General features: G+C 33.7%; 1 long non-coding RNA gene across 1 annotated transcript in view; it reads left to right on the top strand.

Moving 5' to 3' along the window:
• The window catches only part of LOC135217018 (uncharacterized), a 327,470-nt gene that overhangs the window by 56,953 nt on the left and 254,407 nt on the right, over positions 1 to 16,110 (top strand). Inside the window, exon 2 of the long non-coding RNA XR_010315004.1 lies at positions 11,283 to 11,443. This is a non-coding gene — a long non-coding RNA (uncharacterized LOC135217018). The remainder of the gene's footprint in view (positions 1 to 11,282; positions 11,444 to 16,110) is intronic.

The raw sequence follows: 16,110 nt of genomic DNA, 5'->3' as shown, positions 1-16,110 counted from the left end.
TAAGATTTGTTGCTGAAACCAATTTCTTTTTCATCATAGCACAATTTGCCAAGTGCTTTACAGATTTGATTGGAATCCATCGCGCCATTGGTTCTGCAATAATTCCGTAAACTCAGATTTGTGCAATGGTTTATTTTTATGTATATGAAAAAGAGGCTAGAAGAAAAACATTGTAATATTCCTTATAATTTGAGTTGAATCTGTTACTGGTGTTATTTGGGAATAGCTTGCGATTTACGGGAAATTCCAAGTTAATCAGGGAAAAGCAGACCCCAACATAATTAGCGTTATTTAGTGCAGCCTGTTAAAAGGCTTGGGCTAAATGAAGCGTTGCTATGTAAGGCAATTAACGCCTGTTGCGAAGCCCAACCATCCCTAATATAATCTATCGTATAATCAACATTGCTTACATTTTAACAGCAAAACTGCATTCAAATGAATTAAACTAATGTCAACAAAACAGTTCAATAGCATTTTGTATACTATGCACTGGTAAAAATATATAAGGTAAAACCCTCTCGGTTATTTCGTTTTCATTCTCTCATTATGGATCTTCTTTAGTTTTGAGCATCATTCCTATGGTACATTTAAGGTCTTATATACATGTATGTATATACATATATGTATAAAATGCGTATTTAAGCAATAGAATAATTACTGTCGTTTAATCCACAAAACGATCCCCATGAGAAACAAGGTCTGTTACTTCATTTGCCGTACCTTTTCTCTTTATATATATTGTATAGTGTGTATATAGTATTATATTATATATATAATTATATATCTATATATATAGTATATATATATAATATGTATAATATATAATAATATTATATTATTATATATATATCATATAATTTATGTATATATATATAGTATTAATATATATATTATGATAATTATCATATATAATTAATATTAATATATAATATATAATATATATATGAATTATTCGTCACGGCAAATGAGTAACATTGTTTCTCAGGGAATTTTTATCTGCTTTAATAATTCATGCTCAGAGTTTTACCAGTAGTAAAATTTTAACTTTACCTATTGTTGAAGGGTTGGGAAATTCTATTTTGTGGATACCTATTGTTGAAGGGTTAGGAAATTCTATTTTGTGGATAGAACGATAGTAATTACTCGATTGTTTAAATACACATACACTTACGTAACTTATATATATCTACCGGCATTGAAAATATTTTTTTCCATGTGTTCTAACACTACTAAGTAACAACTGATATTCAGCACTGCTTCGGTTAAGGTGGCATTTTAATAAAACTGTAAACTCATGAAATATCAAGACAAATTCTTGATATGCATAGAAAAGAGAAACAAGCCGGTTACATAGCTGAACAATCCTACTTTATTGACTATTTTCAAGTTGAGAAAAGACGTAAACGATCACAAAAAAGTAATTTCCATTAACTCATAAAGAAAAGGTTCCGGATGAGAGTAAATCCTCTTATGTAATCAGCGCGCTCTTAAGACATTCTCTTTTTCGTATTAGGTTCTCATCTGCCTAATTCATCATTACGATTCTCTATCGTTGGCGCTTTTCCAATTAGAAAGTCCTGCACATAAGAGAAATCTTATTCCCCGGAAAGATTAGGCTTGTAACGTTTTCAAGAAATGAATTAAAGCTTATATCCTTACTGTGGTAGGAAATTACTCTTATACGAATGCTCAACTAATCAACACGCGCACTGAAACACACACAATTACACGTGTATATATATATATATATATATATATATATATATATATATATATATATATATATATATGTCTGTCTGTCTATATATTCATATGTGAGAGTCTGTGTGTGAATGTGCTTGCGTATGATTATAAACTAAAACGATCCAAAATGTTAGGTAATGTGGTTTCCCTTCCGGCCCTGCTGCGAATTTGAGACAATTATATTAAAACCATAATCACCCGAATGAAGATTTCTGTCACGAGAGTGGCACAGCCTCCCACTAACTGGATTTCTCCTCAGAGATTGAATCTAAATGACCATTGTCCTTCTTGAGCTAAGATTACCAACAACTGAATTTTACTATTTTCTATATCTTTTTAGATATGTTAAGTTGATTTATGTTGTAGCATTATAACCACCTGTTTTCGGTCTCCTGTATTAATGACAGTCCGTTATGAAGATGTTTTGTGGATATTGTTCTAAGCGAAGTACTACTTATTGAAATATAGAAAATTTTCTTGTTGAATTGTGAAAAGACTATACCTTAGTTCATTCTTTGTGAATAGATTCTATATTAATTTCCTCAGTGCAGAGAAGAATTTTGTTAGTGAAGAGATTATAAAAATTGTTTTAAGAGTACATGTATCCATGCACACACACACGCACACACACACACATATGTATATATATATATATATATATATATATATATATGTATATTATGTGTATATGTATGTATGTATTTATATAAAAGAGAGTTTCAACTTGTTTATTTACCAAAACAATTGTGAGCAACAGTAGGAGGGGAGACCTGAAGGGCAAAGATAGAGAATTGACTCTCTTTTGGCCATGTCTGGATGAATTGTTATTTGATAGGAAAACATTGATTACACAACGCAATTATTCGCAATTTGTAGAAATTTGACGTATGGAATATAATTATAATTATTATTCTTAATATAACTGCATTAGAGTATAGCTGACTATGATATATATCGTTGAGCAATGATATTTATTTTAAATCCAAAACTAAAGCTCATATTAGTCTGAAGAAATATATTAAATAACTGAAACATCTCATTAATGAGAAACTAAAAATGACAGGGTATGTTTTAGTAGACCGTATATTTGGATCCAAACAATTGAAAGTAATATCAGTATATTATCAGAAGCGCACACTCATACATACAAACGAGATAATATATGTATATATATATATATATATATATATATATATATATATATATATATGTAATGGTTCAATCATCATAAAATTTAAATAATGCATAAAAATCTTCTACTACATTAAGCGCTTCAGGCAACACACACAAGGGTCCTTCATCCCGTAGAGGGACAGTGCCGTCAATGAACCTCATGCGGTGCAATGTAGGCATTACTTAAGGTTCATTGCAGCTTCCTTTCGGCCCCTAGCTGCAAATTCTTTTATTCCTTTTACTGTACCTCCTTTCATATGTCTTCCATCTTACTTTCCACCCTCTCTTACAATTAATTCATTGTGCAACTGCGAGGCTTTCCTCCTATTACACATTTCAAACCTTTTCACTGTCCATTTCCGTTTTACCGCTGGTCTTAGTTGCCCCAGTGCTTGGCATTACGCCTAAAACCTATCACGTCGAAAATCCCTATATAGACTGCAGCATTCACCTCTCTCTTCCTCACACTTACCGGCTTCCTGAACATTATGGCCATCTATACCTTCCCCGGAAATCTGCCATTCCTTTTATCTAGCCATTTTTAGGTCTACGTTTCCTCCTTCCATGGAAAACTTCAGACTTCAAAACTCTTGGCATTAATTCATCCTTGTCTATTCTTTCTCGATATTCAAACCATTTTAACATTTTTACCACTCGTGATAATATGTATTTGTGAATAATAAGGCTCATTCTTGCAAAAGGTTTTGGCAAAATATGAAGATTCAGCGTTATGTAGCCGATGCTTGGATGAGTAATGAAAACTCTTCTACATCAAACGTTAAACTATTGCAGACTTCATTTCAAGTCAATGATATTGCCCTATATTTTAATTTCAACCGGTTAGTCCCAATATAAGATTGTGTTTTGGTAAAAATACATTGAATTTGGTACATTTTACCTGATAATTGTTTTTTCCATTAGGAGCGGTGTTGTTCTGCCATCCGGAATTCAGTTTCCACATCTGAAAACGGAATCATATCCTTGAGTGGCAGTTTGGTTGCAAGAAAAAAAAATAATCAAGAAGTCGCTGGGAAATTGTTTGTTTTCAGACGCTTTTATTTCAACTTCCTCTGAATTGGACTTTTAATATCCTCGTTGGCAGCCTTCGCTAGGGAAATATCCATAGGTTTAACGTCTTTTACGGCTTTTTCCAAACTTGAGGGTCCAAAAACCTAGAAGTTAATTTCCACCGGTTCGACTAAACTTCTCCCCAGGCTTCCAGCGAGGCAACACCAATGAAACTACACAAAGCTGCCGCCCCCCAAGTTCCAGCTTTTGTGTTTGTGCCTGTTTGCGTTCTTGTGCGCCTGGGGTTTTGTTCCCCTCGGTATTCTCTTCTAGTTGGTGCGCCCCCCCACGCCCCCCGCCTTCTCTCTCTCTCTCTCTCTCTCTCTCTCTCTCTCTCTCTCTCTCTTTTGGTCTCTATTTTCAGTTCCTGCCTATCTCGCTCTTCAGGAGAGGAAAAGGTGCAGATTGCATATATATATATATATATATATATATATATATATATATATATATATATATATATATATATATATATATATCACACATGTACATAATGCATATGCGTGTATTTGTGTGTGCGTGCGGGGGTGTGTTTGTGATTATGAAACAACGGTGCATCACTTTACTGAGTCCGGAAACTATAAAATATTATCCACAGTACTATGATGCTTAAAGCTATTTTGGGATGTACAAGTGTTTGGCTGTGTGCCTAAATTTCATATTCCTATTCCATTCCAGTACAAGTTTACTCAAGGTAGAAGATTTTGACCTTGCATTTTTGAGTTCATCAGGTAGATGATGAAGAATATGGAAATGTTAAAAAGACAAAAAAAAAAAAAAATGTTTTGAAAATGCTGTCCAGAGTCTTAATGAAAACGATTGTTTAGTCGTTACTAATGAAATGGTATTCATGTAATTGCTGTTCCTTGTTACCTACTTGTCAAAATTTTTGCTCATTTCCCTCATTGTTGATCGATATTTGCGAACAGTTTTTGTGAATACCAAAAATTACTTTCATTATTGTTATGTGTTGTTTCTCTGACAGTTGCCATTGTACGAGGGAGACGAGGAAAACTCATTATCAGGGGCCTAAATAAACTGGTTTGAATCTTAGTTTATTGCATTGTAGACTAGTTTGTATGCATGTCTTTTGGAATAAGGCTTCACTACCATCTATGACATTTACCCTTCTATGACTTTCTTTCTTATTATTGAACATAATTTTTGTTCCATAGCAATCCAAGGCATGGTCTATCTTCCAAAAAAATGTTCGACCCGCAAGTTTAAGCAAATGCATACTGGTTTTTTTTATATTTTTGTAATCTCACGTTCATGAGTCTACTCTCCCTAGATATTGTTAATTTTATCAAATTTTGATATGATCGATCTTTCATAATTATGTAAATGCTACTTCAACACGTCCTTGGTTACTGTTGAACGTAGCTGCGATGCTAAATTTTTCATAAAGGAATGTTTTGCATTTACTGCTGTAGCTGATATACTTGTCTGCTATGTTGTACAATTTCCGACATCCTTTAGAGTAATATTTCTGGGAGTGTGACGCAGTGCTAGTTGTCTCATTGAAAGTTATTTTAAAAACATAGTATTTGAATCTTAAAAGATTGAAACATCTAATAGATTAATAATAATTTGTACTCTATTTCTTTCGTACGCAACTGAATTTCTCGCTTTTGATTGTTGACCAACAATATAGTTCTTCGGAATCAGCCGAAAATGATAAAAACCTCAACAGGACAGCCAAATACCAAGTTGAAAAAGATATTGGCCAAAACTAGCGGAAGTGGAGATCCTATTGTTGCCCCAGATTTTTGCTTATAATCGTAACCATTAAAATAACGGCAGTTTACTGTACGCATAATTTGATAATGTTGAGAAATCCTTCAGTAGACAGCGGCAAATGTTTATGCCCTTGTAATATTTTTATGTAGTTTCTCAACTACAAAATGAAGGGGAACGTTACCGAATAATGAGGCAGCATTTTTCCAGAACAACCTTGAGCCTCCTTCAACCGTGGAATGAAAACCTCCGTCTAACATGTGTTAAAGATATCGTGCCTACTAAAGGAGAAAGTTGCCCATCATGCCTTCTTGCTAACGTGGTTTTAAGGCCACTATAAGTAGCGACGATGGGCTCTAAGGACAGCAGTTTTTGTTCACTTAAGGATCCCGTGAAATTAAGACAATCTCTATGTTTTAGATGGGACCTTGCTGTTTACAACTTGATGTAATTCACAATTTAAAGGAGAAAGTTGCCCATCATGCCTTCTTCCTAACGTGGCTTTAAGGCCACTATAAGTAGCGACGATGGGCTGTAAGGAGAGCAATTTTTGTTCACTTAAGGATCCCGTGAAATTAAGACAAGCTCCATGTTTTAGATGGGTCTTGCTGTTTACAACTTGATGTAATTCACAAAATTTAAAAATCATTTAGAAATTATATATATATATATATATATATATATATATATTATATATATATATATATATATATATATATATATATATAGATATATACTATATATATATATCTAATGGAATTCTTTATCGATTGGCAGAAGTTACTTCGATCACTTAAAGTAAGTACTCCGATCATTCAGCAGTCTTAATTTCATGATTTTGTGGTAAATTTTATGCGTTACGACAATGGCACCTCACTAGATTGCTTTCTTTATCGGTATTGTTCTTAGGTAACCTGCTGCCGGAGCTTTCTTATAAGTTAAAGAAATACAGATTATGGTTTTGTTTAATTAACTGGTAAGAAATGACCCATTCAGAACGCAAGTTTTTCTTGTTTGTTATAATACTTCAAATTACTGATATAAAGTTACATACCCCGGTCAGTTTACCCAATCAAATGTTCACCGACGTGCCACAGATGTCACCCGCACCTTTTATTCTTGCACCATTTAGCTTTCCTCAGTTCCCTCTGACCCATTCAATAAACATTCAGTTATTCACTCCTCGACCGAGAACAATATTCTATTCTTACAATATCTCCATCTCCTCTTCATTTGAATATTTTCCTCAGTCTTGTTGACACCTAAGCCTTCTCACTGCATGTGCATCCTTGTTTAGGTGGTCGTCTGAAAGGAATGGGTGCAATGACCAGATGCCAAAGCTCCACAATTGCAGGTATTATGCTTTCATATTGTTTATGAAAGAGCTCTAGGAAGACTAGATAATCCTGTACTCACAGAATGTCTGTGTTCTATGTTTCATCACTTATGTATCGGTTAATGTATGGGTTGCAAGTTATTTGCTTTCAACATTTTTACTCCCTTGAGAAGGTTAATGCCCAGGGCATTGTTTTACTCTTTGTCTTCAATATTGACACCAGTGTTTCTTCATAAATAAAGTTTTCCAACTTTGATTTGTACAGATTTACTATATTTCCATAGAAATTCTAAGCTCATCTGGCAGTGAGTGTTCGTACTTTGCTCTCCATTATCTCTGCATTATTATTCAACGCTTTGTTACTTACATTTCATTATTAACAGGCATTTAGCAGCAAATCACTGTCATTCTGAGTATCATTAGCTGTCCTTTTTTTTCTTCCAATAAAAGTATTCATATAGATCTCATCAATATTTTTATTTATTGCCGAACGACTTTTCTCCTTCGTTTCTTTTGAATATCATCATCATCATCATCACTGCACTGAAAAACAGTTTTCAGCATCCTTCCAACGTTGTTTTCGTTACTCCAAATGCGTTCACGGCCTTTCGAATGGTAACGCGCGAGTTGTTGTTTGGTATTGCGGGCAATTAGTGCCAGAAACTGTGCAGATGAAGCTTTGTTTGGCATTGGCGTATTCCCACAGTATTGAAGCCCTTCTAATATAATAGCGGTTATACAGCCTCAGCAATCATGTTTCTGACCTTCCCAAGTATACAGAATGTAAACGTCCCTTTGCTATTCCATTCTCCTCATAATCTGATAATTTTCAAAAGGTGAGTACAATTCTCAACTTTCTTCTTTCCAATGTTCGCGAGTAAAACATTTCAACCGACAACAATATTTGGAAATGTTTATTTTTACAACGTCTCATAGATTGGGTTTCTGATTTACTGTAGATTCTAATTCATAGTGATATATATTTCACGTTTCAAACTTTCGGATGCTGAAAGGACTCACTCGCACGAAGCCAAACAGATTCGGACTTTGCATCTTTATCTTCTATATTTGCTGATGTTTATTTTTGCCATGTGAATAAAAATCTTAATATTGAATACGTTTTAGTTGACAAATGATGTTTGTAATAGAAATATTTCAAGAAAAATATAATTAATGATTATCAACTGCATAAAAATGATATTGCTTGACGTTGAAGGTTACTTTATTTTTCTCTCTCACAGCTGCACAGTTTTGTCACCTAGGCAGTGAAACAAAACTGATGGCAAGTAACAAATTCGGAAATTTGGAAGAGTAAAACTAGCATCAGCCATTCCGTGCGGTTAAATGTCGATAGAACCTCGAGCAATATATCTTTTTAGGTTTCTAGTTTCGGTAATACCGGTGGCCTTCGGAATTGGGTAATTCCGGGAATTTCTTAAAGTCCTTTGCGAATTTCCCGAATAATTTGTATTTCCCTATCAATCAGTATATTAGACATTCAAAATAAATTCAGTTCTCTACCTATTCCTATTCTTTTTTCTACCTATATCAGTTACTTTCTAGCTGTGGGATAGAAAGCTTCCTTAAAAGCCAGCGGTTGGAAAATATGATTTTATTCTACTTGATTCTGTAATCAGCGTATACTGCTTCCTTTTCGGTCTTGTGTTTTAAAATAATTTTTGAGTGACTCTCCCTTAGGCCTACATGATTGAGATGCAGGATAAGGGAAAATATACGATAGTGTCACTTTAAAACGGCTTGTGAGTACTTTAATATGGAAAAGCTCTCAGGAGATTTGATCTACTTTCCACAAAATTTTTAGCTACGGGTGTAAACGTTTTTCCAGGAGACGCAAGGATTCATCTGATAACTTTTGAAGCATATACCCTGACTAACGCATTAACGTGTGGCACGAGAAGAAAATGGAAATCATGTATCTTTTCAATAGTATTCTCAATGTATGGCTGAATTGTACACTTACAAAAGATGTTAACAGGGTTAAAGAAAGGTAATCTCTCTCTCTCTCTCTCTCTCTCTTGCTGCATGCATAAGTCTGTGCTGGTACGCTTTATTTATCACAATGCACTCTTCGCAAAATAGAGTACAATCACTTTGATTTCTGTCGTAGAATGGATGGAAATTTCAACGACAAACGAATTTGTTTTTTCTAGTAATCAGTGATCATCTTGCTAAGCTTTTGAAATCAGCTGGAATCGTTAGGCTCTTGTAATTAAGTTTTTGTCAAAGCTTTCTATCAAAGTCCGAATCTTTTATGTCTGATTCGAAAAAAACAACCGCTCTCTCTCATGTCATTATTTTATATTTATGGCTGCTGACATTTATTAGAAATTTCACATAAGCAGGCCGCTTCTTCTATTGAACTACAATTCTGTAGATGAAATCCTCGTGCGAGAAAACAATAGAGTAATAAATAGTCAACGTTCTAAGCACGTGGGGGAAAGTATGACACTCGTATTCTAAATAAAAACCGCAGTACATAAAATGTATCGTTTATCCACTTGTATTTTTCTTCAGTGGGTAACATTTAACGTCAACATCACTGCAGATTTGGGACGATAGTCTAGTGATATTTCAACCCGGTTAGCCTCTCTTGCCACAAAGCTCTTGAGCAAAGCTGAACGTGTAATATTTTATCCGTAGGTTTTTTCCCCAACTCTCTCTCTCTCTCTCTTACATTACTTGCACTTTTGGTAATGGGTGTACACTTATTTTAGCCATGTAACAAAAAGTAGTTGGAAGTAACAAAAACTCCATTTTGCAAATGGGTAATGAAATTAGTTGCTGTCACTATTCTTTGTGTCAACGTTGATTAACAGTATACTACGTACATCCTGTCATTCATCATTTAAGGGAAAGACGTTCATATACCACTTATTAGTGAGACGCAAATTCAGGGATATCTCTGTTATGGTAAGATTATGAAATGTCGTTATGAATAATATTGATTTCCTGTGTGATTCCTGAATGTCACCTGAGGAAATTATTAGTTTTATGTAAGTGAACTTTCATCGCTTATCTTTTGCTCTCAAATCTTTTTCGTTTTTTAAAGATAATTTCTTTCCTTCTGAAGAAAATGTTATTGTTTATTTTTTAAGGAGATATTTTTCCTGTTTTTAATGCTTTTGACGTCTTGGTCGTGTTGAAATTTTTATAATTCCTGGACTTTCTATGTAACTCCTCTCCGAAACCACTCAACTTCCAAAATCTCTGATGCCATTGCCGTGATTTCCTCTGGAGGAAACTACAGTTGCAAGCTCCGTTAGGGTTAAAGGCCATGTTATTAAACTTTAGATCTGTTACGAGGAACAGTCTCAGTATTAGTTGATACGCAAATTCCACTTTCCAGCTCGCTTTGTGGACAACTATGCGAAATAATATGTTTCAGGAGGTAGTGCGGGCATAATTCTTATTACTTTGGTAGCTTTGTGTAGTCCTTCCTCGTTCTTCGTGTTAGTTGAAGGTATCAGTCTCATGAATTGTTTTCCTATTATGTAATATGTAGAAGCTTCAGCAATAAACTGTAATATGATCATACATCAATAACTGAATGATGTTTTAACGTTTTACCATGATATATATATATATATATAGATATATATATATATATATATATATATACATATATATATATATATAATTTAGACTTCAGGAGGGTCCATGATACACATGTGTTAAAAAAGCCAAGTTTATTAACCATAAAAACGTTTCGCACTACTCAGTGCATCATCAGTCTGTGAAAAGTAAGACACAATAAAATACATTATTAACATAAAAGGAATTCACAAAGTAATTAAAATTTACAGTTAAAACAATAAAAAGTAAAAGCATAAAAAGTACATAAAACAGAAAATAAAAAGAGACTACTTTTTATGCTTTTACTTTTTATTGTCTTAACTGTAAATTTTAATTACTTTGTGAATTCCTTTTATGTTAATAATGTATTTTATTGTGTCTTTTACTTTTCACAGACTGATGATGCACTGAGTAGTGTGAAACGTTTTTTTGGTTAATAAACTTGTCCTTTTTTAACAACATGTGTATCATGGACCCTCCTGAAGTCTATATATATAATTTGAATACAACCTGCGTGTATTTAAAATAGACCTGATAAATACAATAACACAAAAGGTAATTTATGTGAATCTCATGATCTTATCCACTCGATTAACAAAATATTCTAAATGTTCTTTGTTTCTCTTTTCAGATTTATTCGGTGACTTGAAGTGTTGTAGTGAGGTGAAGTGCTAAAGTGTGTACACCTTTAAATTATATTTTTGTGTGTTAAGTGAAACCAAGAAACCTCCTCCAAAATGGCTGCCTTTATAGCCAAACAGATGATGGGCAGCCAGCTCAATGCAGTTAAAGGTAATGTTGATATTTTTTTAAAGTTATATTTTTATACTATGTATTGTTGATCTTATTAGTTTATAAGTTATGTTTTTCTTATGTTAAATTTAATGTGTATTTTGGTATTATTTGGTATATATATATATATGTAATACAGTAAAAGTAAAAGCAAGAAAAACCAAGCCTGTATTTTTGCTTTCTTTGACCAGTCATGTTTTCTGTGACAGCACCAGGTTCCTTTTACACGATATGGTGTTATTGATACCTCAGTAGCATGAGGAATGAGTTTTAAATAATTGATTTCACAATCTATACCAGAATCTTTCATCTGATGCATAAAACGACTATGCTTCGAAACCTGCATTTTTGTTGAACACGAGGACCCCATCGAACGACGCAGAGGACGGGCTAAACTGACAATTTTGGTATCTATTCATTTAGACATTTCATTTGATATATGAAATTTTTTTATCGGTTGTAATTTGCTGAGAAAAAGTAACAAACTTAAGAATAAAATCGATATTTTACTTCTGTCTAACAGCAGGTAAGAAGTAGGTAAAATAAACAGCATACATCCAAAATATTGGAACATATTATGCGCAGTAAGGAAATAGAAAAGCTTTTATTTGTTGTATTCCACTTGGACTATAAATATAAAAACAGTTATTTTCAGTTGCAAAATGGAGATTTAAGTTTTTCGAAAATTCATTTTGTAGTCTTGTTTCATAAAAGTTGTTTTTAATGTTCTATGCTTGTTTATTATGAAAGCGCTTATTCCTTGTTCCATTAGAATGCAAACAAAAAAATTATTCGCATACTTCAAATAAAATCAAATATTTACTTTCTGTTTTAATCAAAGCATTGACCTTTATTAGGATTATTCCATTTCTTAATTGAACATAAAACATTATCATTTGTAGCTCGAAGTAGTTAAGTCATATACGACGTAATGTACACAGTAATTTTCTCTGCTTAAAGGCAATCAAGTTGAAGATGATACAAAACTATTTTTACTAATGAAACTAAGATTTAAGAGTGACGATTGGAAGTTCCTAAACATTTCAGAATTATGAATATCAATGTAAACATCATGTGTATTGGCATGATATAACAACAGGCCTTTCTGTGGGATTAGAACGTACAGTTGACAAATCTTTCAGGTTCTTGGCACTGCTGAGTATAGTTGTTTATACAATAGCCTACCATAGACAATGGTTCATTCGAAAGATGATATGCTTTTAGTCATCCACTTGAACTTAATATTTGTCGTCTTTCAAGCAATCCATAAAAGTAGGCATATGTATATTTTTGACTGCCGGATAGGTAGGCTTTGGTTCTGGGAACTGTAGGCCTCCCCACAAAATCTGATATATATTCTGAGATGTAATACGTAAATGACTGATTTACTCGCTTGGCTGCTGGCAAGCAGGCATGACTGCAAAAGCATTTTGTTGCATAATGAACCTAATTCCGATCTAAAACCCATGAGCTTGTAGACCGTAAACCTGTTGGCTGGAAAAGAGGTTGTTTATTTGGCAAACATCGTTTCTGGATTCCCCTTGTAAGTCATTTGTCCAAACTAAGCAGAATACTTTACTTATCGATTTTGATTCCAGTCGCTTGTCGGTTACCTGATTATACCTGATTTCATCTTTTCGAACAGAAACAAATTATTTATTTAGATCCTCTTTACATTGGTTCTAAAACATACAAGTTTAAGAGACAGAAGTGTTGAGGCTTTTGAATAACCTTGACGGTAGATAGATTGTAACGTTTGTTATATAAACAGTAGGTTTGTGTCCTAGATAATTTAAATTTCCTAAAACTTAAATTCAGAGCATATTATGCAAGTTGTTATGTTCCGAAATAAATTATGCATATGGAAGAGGTAACAACGAGCATTTAATAGCGTTTATTGAGGTATTCAAAGCTAAGTAATTGATAATATTGCTACGTAGCTGTTCATATTTTCTTCCTTTTATATCAATGAGAATCTTTCATTTGACTATCTTGGCTATCTTTGACATTTCGTCAGCTCTTGCTCAATTCATTCGCTTCGGAAATCTGATATTACTACGTGCGCGCGCGCGCGTCTCGCCGTTGCTATCAGCAAAAGGCATGTTTTGCTCTTTCAGCAAACGCATAAATTCATTTTGAAGTGTCTGCGAGCGTAAGGTGTTAAAGTATTTTAGGGAACAAAATTCCATTATTGGTGATATATTCAATACCAAATTCATTTAGCAATTTCCCCCCTATTTCTGTCTCTGGTGGCGTGCCTGTCCCATTGTCTAGGATGGGGAGGGGGTTATTGTTGGAGATGGGTAGGGTGAGCTTTACCAGACGTGAAACGATATCGGTTTATACGCAGGTGAGGCTTTATCTAATTTACATCTCCAATAAAGGCCAATTCTTACTCGATTATCATTTACTGTAATTGCCTATCAATAAGCTAAACTGTCATTAGTGAGTGATATGTAGGGATGTCAATACGTGGCGTTATCAGAAGACAGATACATCTTGCGTCTGTCTTTGTGGTCGTTTAGGTGACAGAATGATTGAGACTGCTTCTGCTTATATCATTTCTAGTTCACTATGTTATGCTTCTCGCACCTAATGTAGGATTTCTAATTAGTAGGATGAATAGGTCCTTCACTGAATGAACTTATTTTACACAACCTGAATAAAAAAAAAATTAATAGCCTGGCTGGTAAAAAAAAAACAGAGTGGGTTATAATCCAAAAAGGGAAGATTACAAGAATTCCGAGCAATCCTAAGAGTAAATGTGCTATGAGGTGTCCCTGTGGGTGCTAAGTGACCCCACCGAAGAAGAGAGGACTCAGTCCTAAAGCAATCAGAGACCAAGTAACACAGTGCAAGGGAGTTATCGATAACACTTTTGAGGCCAATTGTGTTGGTACATTCCTTTTTCGTGGACCTAAAGAGATTCAAACAATAGCACTGACAATAAGTTGAGAGCACCCCCATTGATTCTATGAATACGTTTTAACTTCACTCCGCATAAGTAGAAAGACAGCAGTGAAAGTATATAATGGGTATGGAAGCAATATTCCAAACTGGAGGGGGAGGGGGAGTATGTCAGCAATTGCTGCTTATAAAAAGATTTTTCACTATATGGCGCGTGGTGAAGGTTAATGATAATTAATGATAATAATTATGGAAAATATAAAGTATATGCAATTTTAAAATAATTCTAATTATAAGAGAACAGTATTTTCTTCTAATGTAACTTACGAGTTTTTATACATCCATTTTTAAAAGTATTTATCGTAGAGGGAAACCCCAGGAGATATTTTTTTTCTCTTTAGAACAATGGAGACCCTTTTCTTGCACACTAATCGTTAAAACAGCTGAGCATAAGTCGTATGCAATGACGTCATGGAAACTGGCCAACCAGAGAATAGTAAAATGAAATCATGTGTTACGTCGACGGATTAAGGGTCCAATACACCTAGTCCCAAGACTACCTACGTCATGATATTAAAGTGGATATCTTTGCTGTGGAAGGTAGGCGTCGGGGAGACCAGCGTGTGCAAGGAACATTGACAGTGAGGTGAAAACTATCATATAGGTTTTTGTTTGTGGAAACCTTGACGTTAAAATCGATGTTGGATATACAGAAATTGAAAGACTTACATACTTGAGATACGAAGCAGCTATGATTCTCAAAGTAATTAATTTTAGATTAATACTATACCTGGCAAAAATAGCACTAAAGCCTTTAGGAGAGTGATGCACAAAGGAAATGGCTTTGCATTAATTCCATGTTACGTATCATATCAATATTTTGATCCGAAATGTTTGATTCAGCTGGATGTTACATACTATAGAAAGACAAATTGTTTCGTTGTTATATTATTTTTCATATGAAGTTTTTAAGGGATCAGCTTATGACGTTCTTATATCTGCTTCAGATATTTTCCTATAACAGAATACAGACGTCAATTGAAGCTCTCAATCACCTTTAGGCTTTACAGTTCTAACACTGGGAGTAATTTAGTTATTGTTATTGTTAACATTACGCTCGAATTTGCGTTCTTATTTATTCATGCCAATATATGGACACATACAGATGCAAACACACACACAAACATATATATAGCACATGTACTTACGTATATAGAAGTACAAATATGCACAAGTACACGTAAGCGTACATTCTTCTCTCTCTCTCTCTCTCTCTCTCTCTCTCTCTCTCTACTTACATACATACATACATACATACATACTTACATATATATATATATATATATATATATATATATATATATAAAATGATACATATATATATATATATATATATATATATATATATATAATGTCCTTTAATATCCAATTCGGTTTACCTCGGAATTAGTATATTTTCATATATGTTTACCGAAGTTTTTTTTTTTTTTAATAATTTCGTCCTCTCGTGGATTCGAACCATCACGCACAGAAGAAATCAGGACTTCGGTGAGGTTACCGACAAGGTGTTATGATGAAAATTTTTACATATGTATATATATATATATGACTATAAAATACCTTGTTTAAAGAAAATTGTATCTGATAAAGGTAGCCGATAAAAACACCAAAAGGGTAGAATTAACAGCTTATATTTCGAAGACAACTGTCTTCCTCAAGTGAATGTAATAGGTAGAGAACAGTAGTAATTATACATTTGA

Source organism: Macrobrachium nipponense, chromosome 7, assembly GCF_015104395.2.
Source record: "Macrobrachium nipponense isolate FS-2020 chromosome 7, ASM1510439v2, whole genome shotgun sequence".
NCBI lineage: Eukaryota > Metazoa > Arthropoda > Malacostraca > Decapoda > Palaemonidae > Macrobrachium > Macrobrachium nipponense.
Note: the sequence above shows the minus strand (reverse complement) of the source record. Positions and strands in the feature narration are given on the sequence as shown.